Source organism: Heterocephalus glaber, unplaced genomic scaffold, assembly GCF_053883595.1.
Source record: "Heterocephalus glaber isolate CG9 unplaced genomic scaffold, H.glaber_assembly_v1.0 deba00001429, whole genome shotgun sequence".
Taxonomy (NCBI): domain Eukaryota; kingdom Metazoa; phylum Chordata; class Mammalia; order Rodentia; family Bathyergidae; genus Heterocephalus; species Heterocephalus glaber.
In genome coordinates, this window is record NW_028258294.1 from 356,688 (window position 1) to 373,268 (window position 16,581).

Below are 16,581 nucleotides of genomic sequence, written 5' to 3' on the forward strand. Positions count from 1 at the left end.
CATTAGCCACAGCAATTAAAAAAGAGAAAGAAATAAAAGGAATAAAGATAGGAAAGGAAGAAGTTAAACTGTCATTATTTGCTGATGATATGATATTTTACATAGAAGACCCGAAAAACTCTGCCAAAAGACTTCTAGACTTAATTGACAGATTCAATAGAGTAGCTGGATACAAGGTCAACACTCAAAAAAACAATAGCCTTCTTACACACAAATAGCAGACTCACTGAGAGAGAAATTAGGGAAATAATTCCTTTCACAATAGCATCCAAAAAAAATGAAATATCTAGTAATCAATCTAACAAAGGAAGCAAAAGACCTCTACACTGAAAACTACAGCACTCCGAAAAAGGAGATTGAAGAGGATATCACAAAATGGAAAGACATCCCTTGCTCCTGGGTAGGAAGAACCAATGTAGTGAAATTGGCCATACTTCCAAAACTACTATATAGATTTAATGCAATGCCAATTGAAATTCCAACAATATACTTGACAGAACTAGAGAAAACAATCAAAAAATTCATTTGGAACCAGAAGAGACCTAGAATAGTAAAAGCAATTCTAAGCAACAGAGACATGGCTGGGGGTATCACAATCCCCAACTTGAAACTATACTACAAAGCTACTGTGATAAAAACAGCATGGTACTGGCAAAGAAACAGACCTGAGGATCAGTGGAATAGATTAGAAGATGCAGAAACAACTCCAGACATACTCGGCCACCTCATCTTTGACAAAGGAGCCAACCACCCTCATTGGATGAAAGATGGAATATTTAATAAATGGTGTTGGAAAAAATGGATTTTAACTTGCCAAAGATTAAAACTAGACCCATATCTGTCACCATGCACTAAACTAAGATCGAAGTGGATTAAAGATCTAAATATTAAAACAGAAACACTAAACTTGCTGGAAGATAAATTAGGTAGAACACTTGAGTACATTGGCCTAGGAAAAGACTTTATGAACAATACCTCAGTAGCATGGGAACTAGCACAAAGAATCAACGACTGGGATCTCATCTTATTAAAAAGCTTCTTCACTGTAAGAGAAACCACCAACAGCTGGGCAGGGTGGCGCATGCCTGTAATCCCAGCACTTGGGAGGCTGAGGCAGAAGGATTGCCATGATCTTGAGCCCATCCTGGACTACATAGTGAGACCTTGTCTCAAAAAAAAAAAAAAAAAAAAAAAAGAAAAGAAACCACCAACAGAGCTAAGAGACAACCTACAATGTGGGAAAAAATGTACCAGCTGTACCACAGACCAAGGACTACTATCTAGAATATATAAAGAACTGAAAAAAATTAGACCCCTCAAATTCAAAGACCCAATTCAAAAGTGGGCATCTGAAATGAACAGACATTTTTCTGACAAAGAAGTAAAAGCAGCAAATAAACATATGAACAAATGTTCAACGTCACTGGTCATTTGAGAAATGCAGATGAAAGCAACACTGAGATTCCACCTCACCCCAGAAAGAATGGCTGCTATCAAGAAATCAACCAACAACAAATGCTGGAAGGGGTGTGGGGAGAAAGGAACCCTTCTTCATTGTTGGTGGGAGTGCAGACTTGTGCAACCACTGTGGAAATCAGTATGGAGATACCTCAAAGAACTAGGGATAGAGGTCCCATTTGACCCAGCTGTTCCCCTTCTGGGTATCTTCCCAAAAGAATTAAAAGGATCATACCACAGTGATATATTTGCACCATGTTTATAGCAGCACAGTTAATAACAGCTAAAGCTTGGAAACAGCCCAAGTGCCCATCAACTGGAAACAGGATAAAAAAGATGCTGTTTTTTCATTAAATGGAGTACTACTCAGCCATAAAGATAAACTAGAGACATTTATAGCTAAATGGATGCATATTGAGGCCTTACTCTTAAGTCAAATAAATAGGACACGTGTAAATACCGAGTATTTTCTCTAGTGTGAGAAACTGAAAGTGTAAATAAGGATTTAAATTAATAATTGATAATTTGAAATAGGAAGAAAAGAGGCAAAGTGTAGGTGAATTGGGAGGGGAAGGGGGAAGGAAAGAAGGGAAAGGAAAAATTAGGAGAAAAGAAAAAAGTGGAAACAATGTCTAAGTAAATAGGGAAGGGTGAAGGGGGTGAAGGGCACACAGGTAATGGAGAAAAAATAAGAACCAAGATACATCATTTACAGGTGCAAGCACCCAATGACAAATGTAAATGTATTGTATACCTAAAATGTACCAATAAAAGAATTTAAGCAAAAGAAAAGAATTTATCTAATAAAATTAAGCAGCAGTGTAACCAGGGAAAACCTAAATAAACACTCTAGGACCACTGTCATGAGTTGTAAGGTTTTTTAATCAGTACCTTTCTTTATATTATAGAACCTAGGAAACTCAGTGACTTAATACCATATTAGTCAGCTTCACATTGCAAATTACATAACTTAAAGAAGAAAAGGTTATTTTGAGTCATGGTTTCAGAGGGTTTAGTCCATGGAAAGCTGCCTCTTTTGCTTCCACCCTGTGGTGAGGCAGAAACACTGGTAGAAGGGTGGTGGAGGAAATCTGCTCAACCAATGACATCCAGAAAGCAGAGAGCAGGGGAAGGGCCAAGACCAAATATAGTTCAAAGGACATGGCCAGACACACCTAGAGTATCCTTTGCTACTCTCCTGATTCTCTTAAATCAATCCAATTGACAATCAAGATTAACCATTGCATCTACAGATAACAACAGCCAGTCCCTCAGGAAAAGTGGACTGCCTGTAACTAGCCTGGCATCTGCCTGTCTGACATGCATACCCCCTGAATCACTACATATGCCTTGCACTTGCAATGCCTAAGCAAGATGTCTATTTTTAGGACAAGCATCCTGATCTTCTAACTTGCTAGCTTGTTGCCAATAAAGAACTTTCTTCTCCTATAACTCTGTCTCTCAAATCTTTGGCTTCATTGGATGGCAGTGCACCTGAACCTTTCACCATTACAGCAAAGCATAAATTATAAAACCTTAGTAAAATTCTATCAAGATTTACTTTATTTTTGATGGAGAAAAGAGAAAAAATATGAGAAGCCATATGCAAAGTGGGTGAAGGGACATATTAGACAATGTACGATGGCACAATAATGTTTCTACTTCCATTGAGACTGTTCATAATTAATTTATGCAAAATAAGACTAATTTGGGCTTTTAAAGACCCAATCTGAAAATGGGCATCTGAAATGAACAAACATTTCTCAGACAATAAAGTAGGAATGGGAAATAAACATATGAAAAAATGTTCAACATCACTGGTCATTCGAGAGATGCAAATGAAAACAGCACTGAAATTCCACCTCACCCCAGAAAAAATGGCTGCTATCATGAAATCAACCAATAATGAAAGCTGGAGGGGCTGTGGGGAAAGAGGAACCCTGCTCCACTGCTGGTGGGAGTGTAGACTCGTGCAGCCACTGTGGAAATCAGTATGGGGATACCTCAAAGAACTAGGACTGGAAGTCCCATTTGACCCCCCTATTCCACTACTGGGGATCTTCCCCAAAGAATTAAAAGAATCATACCACAGTGATACTTGTGCACTCATATTCATAGCAGCACAATTTTTAATAGCTAAAACTTGGAAACAGCCCAAATGCCCATCAACTGGAGTCTGGATAAAGAAAATGTGGGTTTGTGTATAAAATGGAGTACTACTCAGCCACAAAAAATGAGAAATTAGAGACACAACTAAATGGATGCACATTGAGGCGATACTCTTAAGTGAAATAAATAGGACACACATGTGTAAATACCAAATAGTTTCTCTGGTGTGAGAAACTGAAAATGTAAATAAGGACTAAAACATGTAATAGATAATATGAACTAGGAAGAAAAGGGGCAAAGGGGAAGGGGAAGTGGGAGGAGGGGAAAGGAAAGAAGGGAATGGAATTAATATGAGAAAATGAAAAAATGGAATCAACATCTTTGTAAATAGGGAGGGATGGAGGGGTTGAAGGGAGGGCTGGGCAAGGGTGAAAAATAAGAACCAAGAGAGATTATGTAAAGGTGCAAATTTCCAATGATGACTGTCATATTGTATATCTAAAATGTACCAATGATTAGAATGAATAATCAATAATGCAAAATAGGAACAAAAGGTCCAAAGGGGTAAGGGTAGTGGGAGAGGAAAGAAGGAAAAGGAAAAATGATGAGAAATTGAAAAAATGGAAATAAAGTCTTTGTAAATAGGGAAGGGTGGAGGGGGTAAAGGGAGGGCTAGAAATGGGGAAAAAATAAGAACCAAGATGCATCATGTAAAGGTACAAGTTCCCAATGAGAAATGTAAATGTGTAGTATACCTAAAATGTACCAATAAAAGAATTTAGGTAAAAAAAAAAAGACTAATTTAGGCTTTAAGTGTTTACACCTTCACCAAGTTATTGCTCTTTCTGTTTCATAATGTTAGTGTTATAAAACATGTCTAATTCATTGCTTTCTAGAATTTTGTACTCCATTGATATTCCTTCCTAGATAAACTTAGTCCTAGCCCAAGTCTCCTTTCAGGTTCACAAAGACATTTTGAACTGTGACTTCTTACAGCTTCCAGCATTGAGATCCACAGAGAACAATCTCTAACCAGAGATGGCCAGGACCTTAGAGACCCCACCCCAGAGCAAGAGTGAAGGTAGGTCTCTCCAGGGGCCCCATCTATAAGAAGGGTAAGTCCCAGGTGGGCAGGGTGCCACATGCCTGTAGTCTCAGCTACTCTGAAGGCTGAGTTGGGAAAATCACAAGTTCAAGGCCAGTTTGGGCCATAGTCTCAAAAAAAAAAAGGAGAAAAGGGGGACTTTAAAGGAAATTTGTCCCAAAATTGAGGAAGAAAGAAGTTTGAAGACAGGGCAAATCAATGTTCCGTGAAATGATCTGGGACACAGAGAAAGTCCAAATGGAAAATGATACATTTCTAGATGGGAGGTGGGGGCAGAACAAAAGGGCAGAAAGAAAAAAAAAGGGTAGGACACTAGATTTTATGGCAAAAGAATTATGGTAACAAAAATGTTTGGGATCTTGTTGCAAGAATTTTGATGTGGGAAGTGTCTTCTTAGATGTATCCATTACATTTATTTAGTCAGTGATTCCTCAATCTGTGGTTTTCAAACTAGAGTGTAGACACAGCAGAACTACAAAGACTTCAAGAGAAGTCGGATGTGGGAAGTTTTAAAAACAAGAAGCCCATATCCTCAAATTCCATGTTTATTCTTCCTTAACATTGATCAAAAGGATTCTATCCAATCTGGGCTTTCACATTTGTCTTTATTTTTAAAAAGCAAAGTATAGTCCTTCCCTTCCATTCCCTTTTGCCTTGCCTCCCCTTCCATTTCTTTTTTCTTTTCTCTTCCCTTCCCTTCCTTAACAATCCAGTTCTAAGCCTTTAGGTTAGGCAGAGCAAAGTAGATGTCTGTATCCAGTACAGTGGGGCAGGATGTGGAAGGAGAGCTGTGGTGGTTCATGGCTTGGGAGTCAGAGTATAAGCAGATGAAATGTGTGGCTCATAAAGGAATCCTGCTGGGGGAAAAGAGGATCTGTGTGGGCAAACGAAGTTCATTGTTCAGAGGCAGGGCCAGAGATCAGTAAGGACTGGAGTATTGTGTCATTCCTCATAGCCCAAGTAAGGTGAGCAGGTCGTCCACATGAATGGGAGGCTCAGCGCGCAGTGCAGAAGGGGAATGAGGTAAAGATCATTTATACAGAGGGACTAGTGACCAGTAAGAAAAGTCAGCTTCATACAGGAAAATTGATCAAAAAATGAATGTATTAAAGATAACAGCCGAGGTTCTCACTTTCAGAGAAGAAAGTTACAAATATTGAGAGGTTAGAAGAGGAATTAAAAAAATTCTGTGATACTGGATTTGAATTAGAGGCTTTCATGTGAACTCATGGTTTTAAATAGATGTAGATAGAGGTATAAATAACTACAGGTGTAAAAATATGTTCCCAGCCCTGTCACTTTTCCTTTTTCACTTACCTGGATGCAGCACATCTCAACACAAAATTTTTAAAGTGTCAGAAGGGGGGTTATATATACTGACAACTTCTAAAGCTGATCTATTTTAGGAAAGAGTCCACAGATAGTAAAAGAATTAAATAACAATTGAATATCAATTCCCTTGAAATTAACCATAATTTTAAATATTTCCTCATGTTTATTCTAAATATTTTTTAATTTTGCTCTTACATTTGGGTTTATTATTCATTTGAATTAATTTTTATATGTTGGGAGGTAGGCATTCAGTTTCATTCCTTTGCCTGTAAATATCCATTGCCCCATACCACTTGTTCTTTTCCTATTAAATTGTCTTGACACCTTTGTCAAATATCAATTGACCATAAGTCAATTTTTATGACCATAAGTCATATTTCTGAACTCTCTCAACTCCAGTTTATTGATCTGTATATCTATCTTTAGATATGATATCAAAAGCACAATAGATCAACTAAAAAAAAGAACAGAGAGAAAGAAAGAAAAAGAGAGAGAAATAGAGAGGGGGAAGGGATGGGGAGGGAGGGAGAGAGAGACAGAGAGAGACAGAGAGGAGATACATTGGACTTCTTCAAAATTTAAAATCTTTTTCAAAATTAATATCAATAAAGTGAAAAGACAGCCCACAGAATGGGAGAAAATATTTGCAAATTTTATATTTTGTAATATGCCTGTATCCATAATATTACTCTTACAATTCAATAATAAAACATCAAATAGACATTTTTCCAAATAAGAAATCAGTGGTCAATAACTATATGACAAGATACTCAGTATCATTAGTGCAAATCAAAACAACAATGAGCTACCATGTCATATTCTCTATGATAATGTTTTAGTCCATTTTCTTTTTTAAACATATTTTTGAAGGAAGGAGTAACTGGGGATAGAACTCAGGGCTATCACACTGAGGTATATCACCAATCCATTTTTTTTATTATCGTTATTTTATTTTGAGACAAGATCCAGCTAAGTTACATAGGCTGGGTTCTAACTTGCAATTGTACTGCCTCAAATTCCCAGAGTGCTAGGATTAAAAATGTGTGCCACCACAACCATCTAAAACTTACCTTTTTTTTTTTTGCTTAAATTCTTTTATTGGTACATTTTAGGTATACAATACATTTACATTTCTCTTTGGGTGCTTGTACCTGTACATGATGTATCTTGGTTCCTATTTTTTCCCCATTACCTGTGCACCCTTCACCCCTCCACCCTTCCCTATTTACATAGATTTCATTTCCATTTTTTTTTCTTTTCTCATTCCTTTCCATTCTTTCCTTTCCCCATCTCCTCCCACCACCCCTACCCTCTTTGGACCTTATAGCGGCATGGTTTGTAAAAGCTAAAGCTTGGAAACAGCCCAAGTACCCATTAACTGGAAACTGGATAAAAATGTGGTTTTTTTATAAAATGCAGTACTACTCAGCTATAAAGAACAAGAAACTACAGTCATTTGTAGCTAAATGGATGAATATTCAGGCCATACTCTTAAGTGAAACAAATAGGACACACATGTAAATACCGAATAGTTTCTCTAGTGTAAGAAACTGAGAGTGTAAATAAGGATTAAAAGGATTAATAACTAATAATTGATATTTTGAAATAGGAAAAGGTCTAAAACTTACTTTTAACTGATACATAAAAACATAAAAATTGTATATATTAATGTTGTAACATATAATTTTCCATATATCTATGTATTGTATAATATTTAAATAAGGTTAAACATATCTCTCTCCTCTATCTGTCCTCTATCTCCTCATTTCTTTGTGGTGAGACTATTCAAAATTCTGTCACAAAATATACTATACATTACTATTATCCATAGTAATTCTACTGCTCAATAGCACACCAGAAATTCTTGCTTCTATCTAATTGTAATTGAGTACCCACTGATCAACCTTTCTTCATTCCCCCGGTCCCAGTTAGCTTCACAGCCTCTGGCAACTACCATTCTCTTCTCAACTTCAACAATGTCAACCTTTTTTGCTCTTTGAGACAGGGTCTCACCATGTAGTTCAGACTGGTGTTGAACTTACTATGTAGTCCAGGCTTCCTGCCTCAGCCTCTCAAATGTTGGGATTACAGGTATGCACTAAAAGATGCACCTGGAAAGATCAACTTTTTAGAATTAATTTTTAATGAGTGAGATTATGCCATACTTGTCTATCAATGCCTGACTTATTTCACTTAACATAGTGATCTCCTGTTACATCCATGTTGTCACAAATAACAGGATTTCACTGTGTATCATGGTTGAATAGTATTCCACTGAAACTATATACCACATTTTCTGTATCTCCTCATTAGCTGATGGACACTTATGTCGTTTCCATTTCATGACTGGTGTGAATAGTATCGCTCCAATGAATATAGGACTTCATATGTCTCTTTTAGTCCATTTTCTTTAGCTATAACAGAATACCATAGACTGGTTAATTTATGTACTAATTTTATTCATGATTTTTGAGGTTGTGAAGTCTGAGAACATGACACTTGCACTTATAGAAGGCTGTTGTGTTGCATCATCCTATGGCAAAAGTGGAAGGGCAACAATGTATGAGAGATGGATAAGGAAGAGGGTCAAATTCCATCCCTTTATTAGGACCCACTGGGATGATAACTAACGTGTTCTGATGATAACGGATTCAATCCACTAACTGATTAGAGCCCTTGTGGCCTAATCTATTCTTTATAGCCACACTTCTTGATACCATCACAGTAGAAATTAAATTTCAACATAAGCCTTGAAAGTGATATATATTCAAACCTTAGCAGTAACTAAAATAAAAAATTCAGTAACAAGTGTTCACAAAAATGTGGAGAAATGAGAACCCTCATCCATTTCTGGTGGGGAAGTAACATAGTGTAACTACATTAAAAAGCACTTTGCCAGTGTCTCAAAATATTAAACGTATAGTTATCATATGACCTAGCAATTCCACACCTATGATATACCCAAGAGAGCTAAACACATATATCAATACAAAACTTGTACATCAATATTCATAGCAACGTTTATCATAGTAATTAATAACTTGAAATGACCCAATGTCCACCAACATATAAATAATATATAATAAATCCATTAATGAAATATTATTTCTCATTAAAAGGAATGTAGTCCTACAACACTGGTGACCCTTGAATGTATTGTGCTAAGTGAAAGAAGCCAGACATGAAAGGCCACATATTGTATGATTCCATTTAAAAGAAATGTCCAAGACAGGCAAATCCAATAGAGACAGGAAAATTGTATACTTTAAAATAATATATGTTATGACATATGAATTACATCTCAGTCAAGCTCTTATGAATAAAAAATTTATCCATGTCCAGTGTATCTCTTTTAAAAACAGAGAGTGGAGGGTTCCTTAGGGATGGCCATTGTAAAGTGAACAGGTACTATGGCAAATCCTTTTTCTGACTCTGCCTTTCACCTGGCTGGTGATTTAGGTGGAGAGCTGTAAAATGGCCCTGGTGAAACTACAGAATTTCCTAAAGAAATCAAGAACCTCATCAAATTACTGCTGATAAATGCTAAGGTAAGGATGTATTCTAAATCCCTGATTTGCAGGTAAGAACCCCAACAACAGCTACAGTGTGTGTGCCACTGCAAGAGAACTGTTTTAGAGAACCTCAAAACCTTAGTAAAGGTCCCACCATCCTTCAACTCCTTCAGAACTTTATAGAACAATAAGGCTTGTGCCTGCTTTCCTTTTGCAAACACTTCCTTTGGGTTCCTTCGTGAACGTGCATGGTGTAGAAGATAGATAAATGAGCTGCTGGAGAAAGAACATCAGATATTTTAATTTTGCAGTGAGTATGTAAAAATAGATTGTGTCAAGACATCTTCCTGAAGAGTTCAGAAGTAACACCCTAAGATTCTTTCCTAAGAATGTCTGTCATCTCTCTCAAGAGTTTCTTGGGTCTCTATTGTGTCTGCAAACAGTCCCTTCCTTGCTACTGATGTGATGCTGGCTCTGTCGGCTGAGTTTCTCTTGCCCTGATGAGATAGTGGCCATAAAGTTTTATTGCTAATCTGTCATTTCCTAAACTTTCAAAAGATTTGACCCAGTCCTGCATGGTATATAAGTTGGGCCTCGTTCTTCAGTCTTCAGAATGTCTTAGACCAGTGTTCTCATCAATGGGCCACTTAGATGATTGTGCAAGATGAGGATAAATGATAATCATTTGATAACCTCTACTTGGCCACAGTAACAATGCTTTCTGCTTGACCAAGAAAGTGTTTAGCCATCTAGATTTCATCTTCATCATCCAAGTCTTCATCAGTTAATGTATACTATCATTAGCCATGAAGGAAAAGCCCATAGAGCTGCTGCAGGAGTGCAAGGTGCATGCATCTAAAGAGCTCAAATCCAACTGTTCCTGCAACCTCAAAAAGGTGAAGGGACCACAGAGGCCAAACAAGAGTTCCCAGTGGAGTTCAAAGTAGCATCTTCAGAACTCTTTCCTCATTTATTCAGAGGTTGCTGTCCATTTGTAGCTGATGTATGCAAACTAACTGCAAGGTGATCACATTAACACACACATACATCCTGAAACCTAAAGCTTTACTGTTATTTTGATTTTAATGAAGTACAGTTTACCAGTTTTTGTGTGTGTGGATCATGCTTTCATATATCTAAAAAGTCATTGCTAAACCCAAAGTCATCTAGAGTTTTCTCCTATTTTCTAGAATTTTTATAATTTGTGTTTACATTTAGATCTATGGTCCACTTTGAATTAATTTTTGTAAAGGATGCAATGTCTATATCTAGATTCAGTTTATTCATATCTGAACAAAACCCTGCTTGCACAGAAATAATACCAAGGATCAACAAATGTCCAATTTTTCTAACACCATGTTTTGAAAAGACTATCTTTGCTCCATCATATTGCATTCATTTCTTTGTCAAAGACAAATTGACTATATCAGTGTATGTTTATTTAGGGGTCCTCTCTTCTATTCCTTTGATCTATCTACTTCCTCTTTTACCAATACTGCTCTGTCTTGATACTGGCCTCACTGTAAGACTTAAAGTTAGATAGCATCAGTTTTCCAATTTTATACTCTTCCAAAATTGTATTGGTTATTATGGCCTTTTGCCTCTCTGTATAAATTTTACAATCTGTCAATAGCTACAAAATAATTTGCTGGAATCATTATTTTAAAGCAATAAGAAAAGAATTTGATTGGATTTCAAACCATTGGAACTTACACCATTACATTTGTAAATAAAATGAGGAGTTGTTAGAATCTATCATGCAAAAGTACAGATTCCCAATGATGAATGTCATTTTATTGTATACCTAAAATGTATGTAAACTTAACAAATAAAAAAAAGAATGAGAATACAAAATTTTACTAAAAAATTTACATGTCACCAATTTGTGCAAATAAAATGTCCCACTAACAGTAACTATCACAAAGTTGAAAAAATGGTAATCAATAATTATAATTGAAAATTATCTGTAATCATTTCCAATATAAAACTGAAAATACAAGTACATTTATTGAAGCAATTTCAAATATTATAAACATTTAAGTTTATACCTTCCAAGTTTAATATTAAATATATTTCCTAATAAGTTCTGCTACATTTTTCTTTATTTAATTTTTTTATTAGTCCTTGTTTGCAATACATAAGGATTACATTCTTCATCGGGAGTTGGTACATGTGCATAACACATCTTAATTCTTTTTTTGTTCCCTTCTTCTCTTCTCCCTCCCCCTCTTTGCATCTCATGATCCCTTTCCCTTTTCTAAAAGAACTGTCTCTCTATTTTCTACTATCTTTTATTTTGTTCTTTATTTATATTTTGGGTTTCTCATATAAGAGAAACTATGCAATATTTAAACTTGTGTCTCTGATTTATTTCACTTAACTTTATGGACTCAAGATGCATAATATTCTAAACTATAATTTTTCATGAAGCCCTTACAGATGCCTACAAATCCTTTTCATGTTTACTACAGTGTGCCCAAAAAGTAATATTTTTTCTGCAGGTCATGATGTCAAAAGGTTAAGAAATACTTCCTAACTCCATGAAGACATTAAATGTTCTATATTTGAAGTCCAACCCTGACCTTCTAACACTACACAATCATACCACATGCTTCCACTTTCTCAGGGTCCATTTACACACATAGAAAGTATATTTCTCTCCACCTAAAGAAAGCATGGCCTCTGAGACTCTCTTTCTCTTTATTCTTTAGAATAATCTCTTCCTAGATGGTCTCTGAGCAACAAGATCTCTGGGCCAAGGACAGTAAACTTCATAGCTATGGCTACTGAATTCCATATTGTAGTGGTTGTTGAATGTGTTGGTTCTTCTTCATGGTGGTAACAATTATTTGTATGTCTAGTAGGACACATCAGAAGCCTCACTTGGCCAGGCAAAGGGAAGGGATTCAGACAGAGATAAATAGAATTTGCTCGCTATTCCTGCTGATTCAAGGCAGAGGGGTCCCTAAGCTCCTAGTTCCCCTAGAAGCAAGTTCCTGCAGCTGGGTCCACAGATATTATGGACAGAAAACATACATTTGGAAGTGTGTTACCAACATGTAGAAGTTAGCGAGAGCTATGTATTAGCCATCTTTCCATTTCTGTGCCAAAATACCTGAGATACATAACTTACAAGGAGGAAGATTACCTGGACTCATTGTTTCAGAGGTTGTTGTGCATGGTCACTTGAGACTCTTGTTTCAGGCCTGTGGTGGCACAGTACATCATGTTAAGAGGTCATGGCAGTGGAGGCCTGATCACCACAAGGCTGCCAATAAGCAAAGGGAGAGAAGAGAGGCTGGGGTCCCAATATCCCCTCAAAGATATTCCCTAGAAGACCTAATATCCACCAAGAGGTCTGACTTCCTAAGGGTTCCACCACCTCTCAATATTACCATAGGCTGGATAAACATAGACTGTTAAGGTATACCACTGACCTCCAAAGGCACACATCCATCGCACAGTGCACACTACATCCATTCCATCTCTAAGAGTCTCCAGAACCTTAACATTTCCAGCACTTATTCTCTGCATTTCTATCAGCATTTCTCCTGAGCCCTTATCAGAACTGCCCATTAAGCTCCATTTATACCATTCTAGCTTTCTCTAGCCTGAATCTTCAAACTTGTCCAAGTTCTTCTCACAAACTAAATCCAAAGGCTTCTGACTCACATTTTCAGGAATAGTCACAGCAATGACCCCACTTCTCCTCACCAATCTTTGTGTTAGCTTTCCATTGCTCAGATAAAATACTTAATACAAACAACTTATGAGTAGGGAAGATTTATTTTGGCTCATGGCTTGGTTTCAGAGGTTTCTATTTGTGTTCTCTTGGCTCTGTTGTTTTGGGCCTGTGGTTGTACAGGACATCATGGTGGGGAGCGTGTAGCATAGGAGACTACTAACCTCTTGATAGCTGAGAAACAGAAACAGAAAGGGCCAGGATCTAAATATCACCTTCAAGCTCATGTCTTCAATGAACTAACATCCTTACACTTGGCCTTACCTCCTCGTTTCCTCCACAATAGTGCCACACACACTCACAATAGTGCCACAGGATAAGACAAAGCCTTTAACAGATGGGCCTTTGAAGGACATTCAAGATCCAACCTATAACAAACCATGAGATTATAAGAATTTCCAGGAAAGAATATATAAAGTTAGAAAAGGATTCAGGACTGGCCTCTGTGGAACCAACCTTTAGATGTGGGGTTAGAAAGAGGATCCAATGGAAGAGAATAAGAGGAAGCAGCTATATGTGCAGGAAGATAACAAGGCAGTACAAATCTGAGTGCCACTGAGTTATCCCAAAAGCCACAGGATCCCAAAACTTTCAGATATAGGAGCAAGAAGCCCCCTTTTTTCTTAATATTAACACTGTAGTTAAGATGTTCCCCTCCTTGCTGGGAGTGAGATTTCTGTTCCTTTCTATTCTCTTCCTTGCCTTACATCTGAGTTCAACTTTATCTCCCTCCTTATTGCAGCCTTTTCTCCTGCATCACCGGCACATAACCCTGTGGTCACCATGCCTTGGTCACCAAAGAAGCAGCATGTCTCTCCAACTTATTGTGGCAGCATCTTCTCACTGTACCTTTGTTTCCAGTTGCCCACACTAATTGCAGGTAGTTCTTGTTTCTCTTCCCTTTTCTGTGAGTCTCTGATTCTACAATGTAAAATAGAGAGAGAAGATTGAGAGTATAGTTCAGTGGTAGAACAGTGGTCTAATGTGTGAGGCTCTGGATTTGATCCCCAGTTCTGAAAAAAAGGAGAAAGGAGGTGATAAAAAGGAAAGAAACCTGGAAAGAAAAGTAACAAAATTATAAGCAAATTCTTTGAAAGCTTGGAGAAAGCAAAGACATTAACTTTTCAAATTTACTAAGTACCAGTCACTGCACTAGCCATTCTTGCTTGCATCTGCTGGTCCAAGTTTGTGAGTGTGTGTGTGTGTGTGTGTGTGTGTGTGTGTGCGCGCGCGTACATATGCACATTAGTGCAGGTGGTGAGGGAAGATTGGCAAAAGTAGGTTTGTCCACCCCAGTATTCTCATCTCTCTTGTTCTTGGCAAACACAGTCGTGCTCAGTCACCTTTTCCACTGAGCTGCTTCATATTCTCTCTGGACACATTTGTCCATCTGTTCACTCCCAACTCATCAGAGTTCTCTTGTGTACACTCCCTCCCACAGGCACAGACAGACTCTAGTCTGAAGAAACTATCACAGCTATTCCCCAAATCCTGCAGTCACACTTTTCAGGTCCTTGCAAGCCTCCCCATCCAATATGAGGGAAGTGGGGTGGCTAAGGCACTCTCGGGGTCTTGCTGACTCTACGCTTGCAACAACCCTGAAAGTGAAGGCCTCCTCAAGGCTCTGTGAGTGCCTAGCCCTAGTCCAAGCTTACCACTCCCACTCTCAACATCTCTAACCCCTTTGTGTTCTATGAGTATATTCAGGTGTGAAGGATCTGGCAGCTCTGCCCTTACAGACATTGTCCTCAGGGCTTGGGAGGGTGCAGTAACCAACTGTGAATGTACGTAAACTAACTCCCTCTGCCTGAATAAATGCTGCCCTCAGTCTTACCTGACTCCATCTCTTTCTATCTCTCTTTTCAGGAGCATTCAAAATCCAGGGGCCCCATGAACCTGTGGTGGCTCTGGTGGGTGATGAAGCAGAGCTACCCTGCTTCCTCTTACCCCATCAAAGGGCTAGTCATATGCAGATACACTGGTCAAGCTTTCCATCCTCTGAGGTGGTGCACCTGTTCAAGGCAGGGTGGGGCCATCCTGGTGAAGCCATGAAGGAGTATTCGGGGAGGACAACACTTGTGAGAGATGCCATCTATAAAGGGATTGTGGTCCTGAGAATCCTCAACGTCCGGCCCTCTGACAATGGGCAGTATCACTATGGGTTTCGACATGGCTCCTTCTACAGTGATACACTGATTGAGCTGAAAGTGGCAGGTAATGGCCCAGGTTTCTGCCCTTGACCTCAACACAAGGATGAGTTTATTCAAGGATGGGCTTCTTTCTCCAATCCATGTTCCTTGAAAACATAAAGAAGCTATAGGAGAAAGGGGGATGATGAATATTCTACCTATCTCATACCTCCACATGCCACTGCATGAATCAGGCTACCTTCGGGGTTTAAGGCTAAATAATACATGACAGAGTCATGACAGAAGTCAAGAAATGGGCAGGAGCCATTTGTGCTTGGCTATGTTGAATGCATCTTTTGTCTGAGAATCTAGATCCCATCCTTTCTTTCCAAGAACTCTTGAGGGCCTCAGTTATCTATATACCCTCATTCTCAGGGTTGTGTACTCTACTCCTCATCAAGAGGAGCACAGGGATGTGTGTATTGGAAAATGAGCTTGGACCTGACCATTTTGTCTTGCTCTTCTTAGTTCTAGGCTCAAATCTTCACTTCCATGTGGAGGTCACTAAATCCAGAGAAATCCAATTGAAGTGCAAGTCAGGTGGCTGGTTCCCTCAGCCCAGGGCCCAGTGGATAAACTCTCACAGAAAAACAATTATTGCCTCTCTTTCTCATACCCAGGACAAGAGAGGCCTGCGTCACTGCTACTCAGAGATCATTCTAAGAAGAATGTGACATGTTCTGTCTGGAATTTTGTCCTGAATCAGAAAAAGGGAGAGCGATTGTCCATAGCAGGTCAGACAAAACTCTCTCTGCTTCCGTAACCTGGGTCTTGGGAGACTGGTTCTCCATGAGATGTGCATGGCTCCTGTTCTGGTCTTTTCCATCACACCAACACCAGCCTTGATGCTAGGACCCAACTTTCTTCTCTTTGTCTGCTTCTCCCTTTCTTTCCTGACTAAAATTTTCAGTCCTTGTCCTACTTACCACCTCCATGGAACTGAGCCCTTTTCACCCAAAACCACTATCCTATCTCCTCTCTAGGCCTGCCATACACCAATCTCTCCTACATCTCTTCCTTCAAGGTTCCATCTCAAATTTTTTGCTGGATCTTCCCTCTACCTAAATATTATGCTGAATAAAATATGATGAGCTTGAACACAAATGAGAATTCTCTGTTGATAGGCAGTTATGA

At 38.4% G+C, this 16,581-nt stretch overlaps 1 pseudogene; it reads left to right on the top strand.

The window, feature by feature from the left end:
- Positions 1 to 4,605: 4,605 nt before the first annotated feature.
- LOC147827831 (butyrophilin subfamily 1 member A1-like) lies at positions 4,606 to 16,277 on the top strand (annotated as a pseudogene).
- The last annotated feature ends 304 nt before the right edge of the window (positions 16,278 to 16,581 follow it).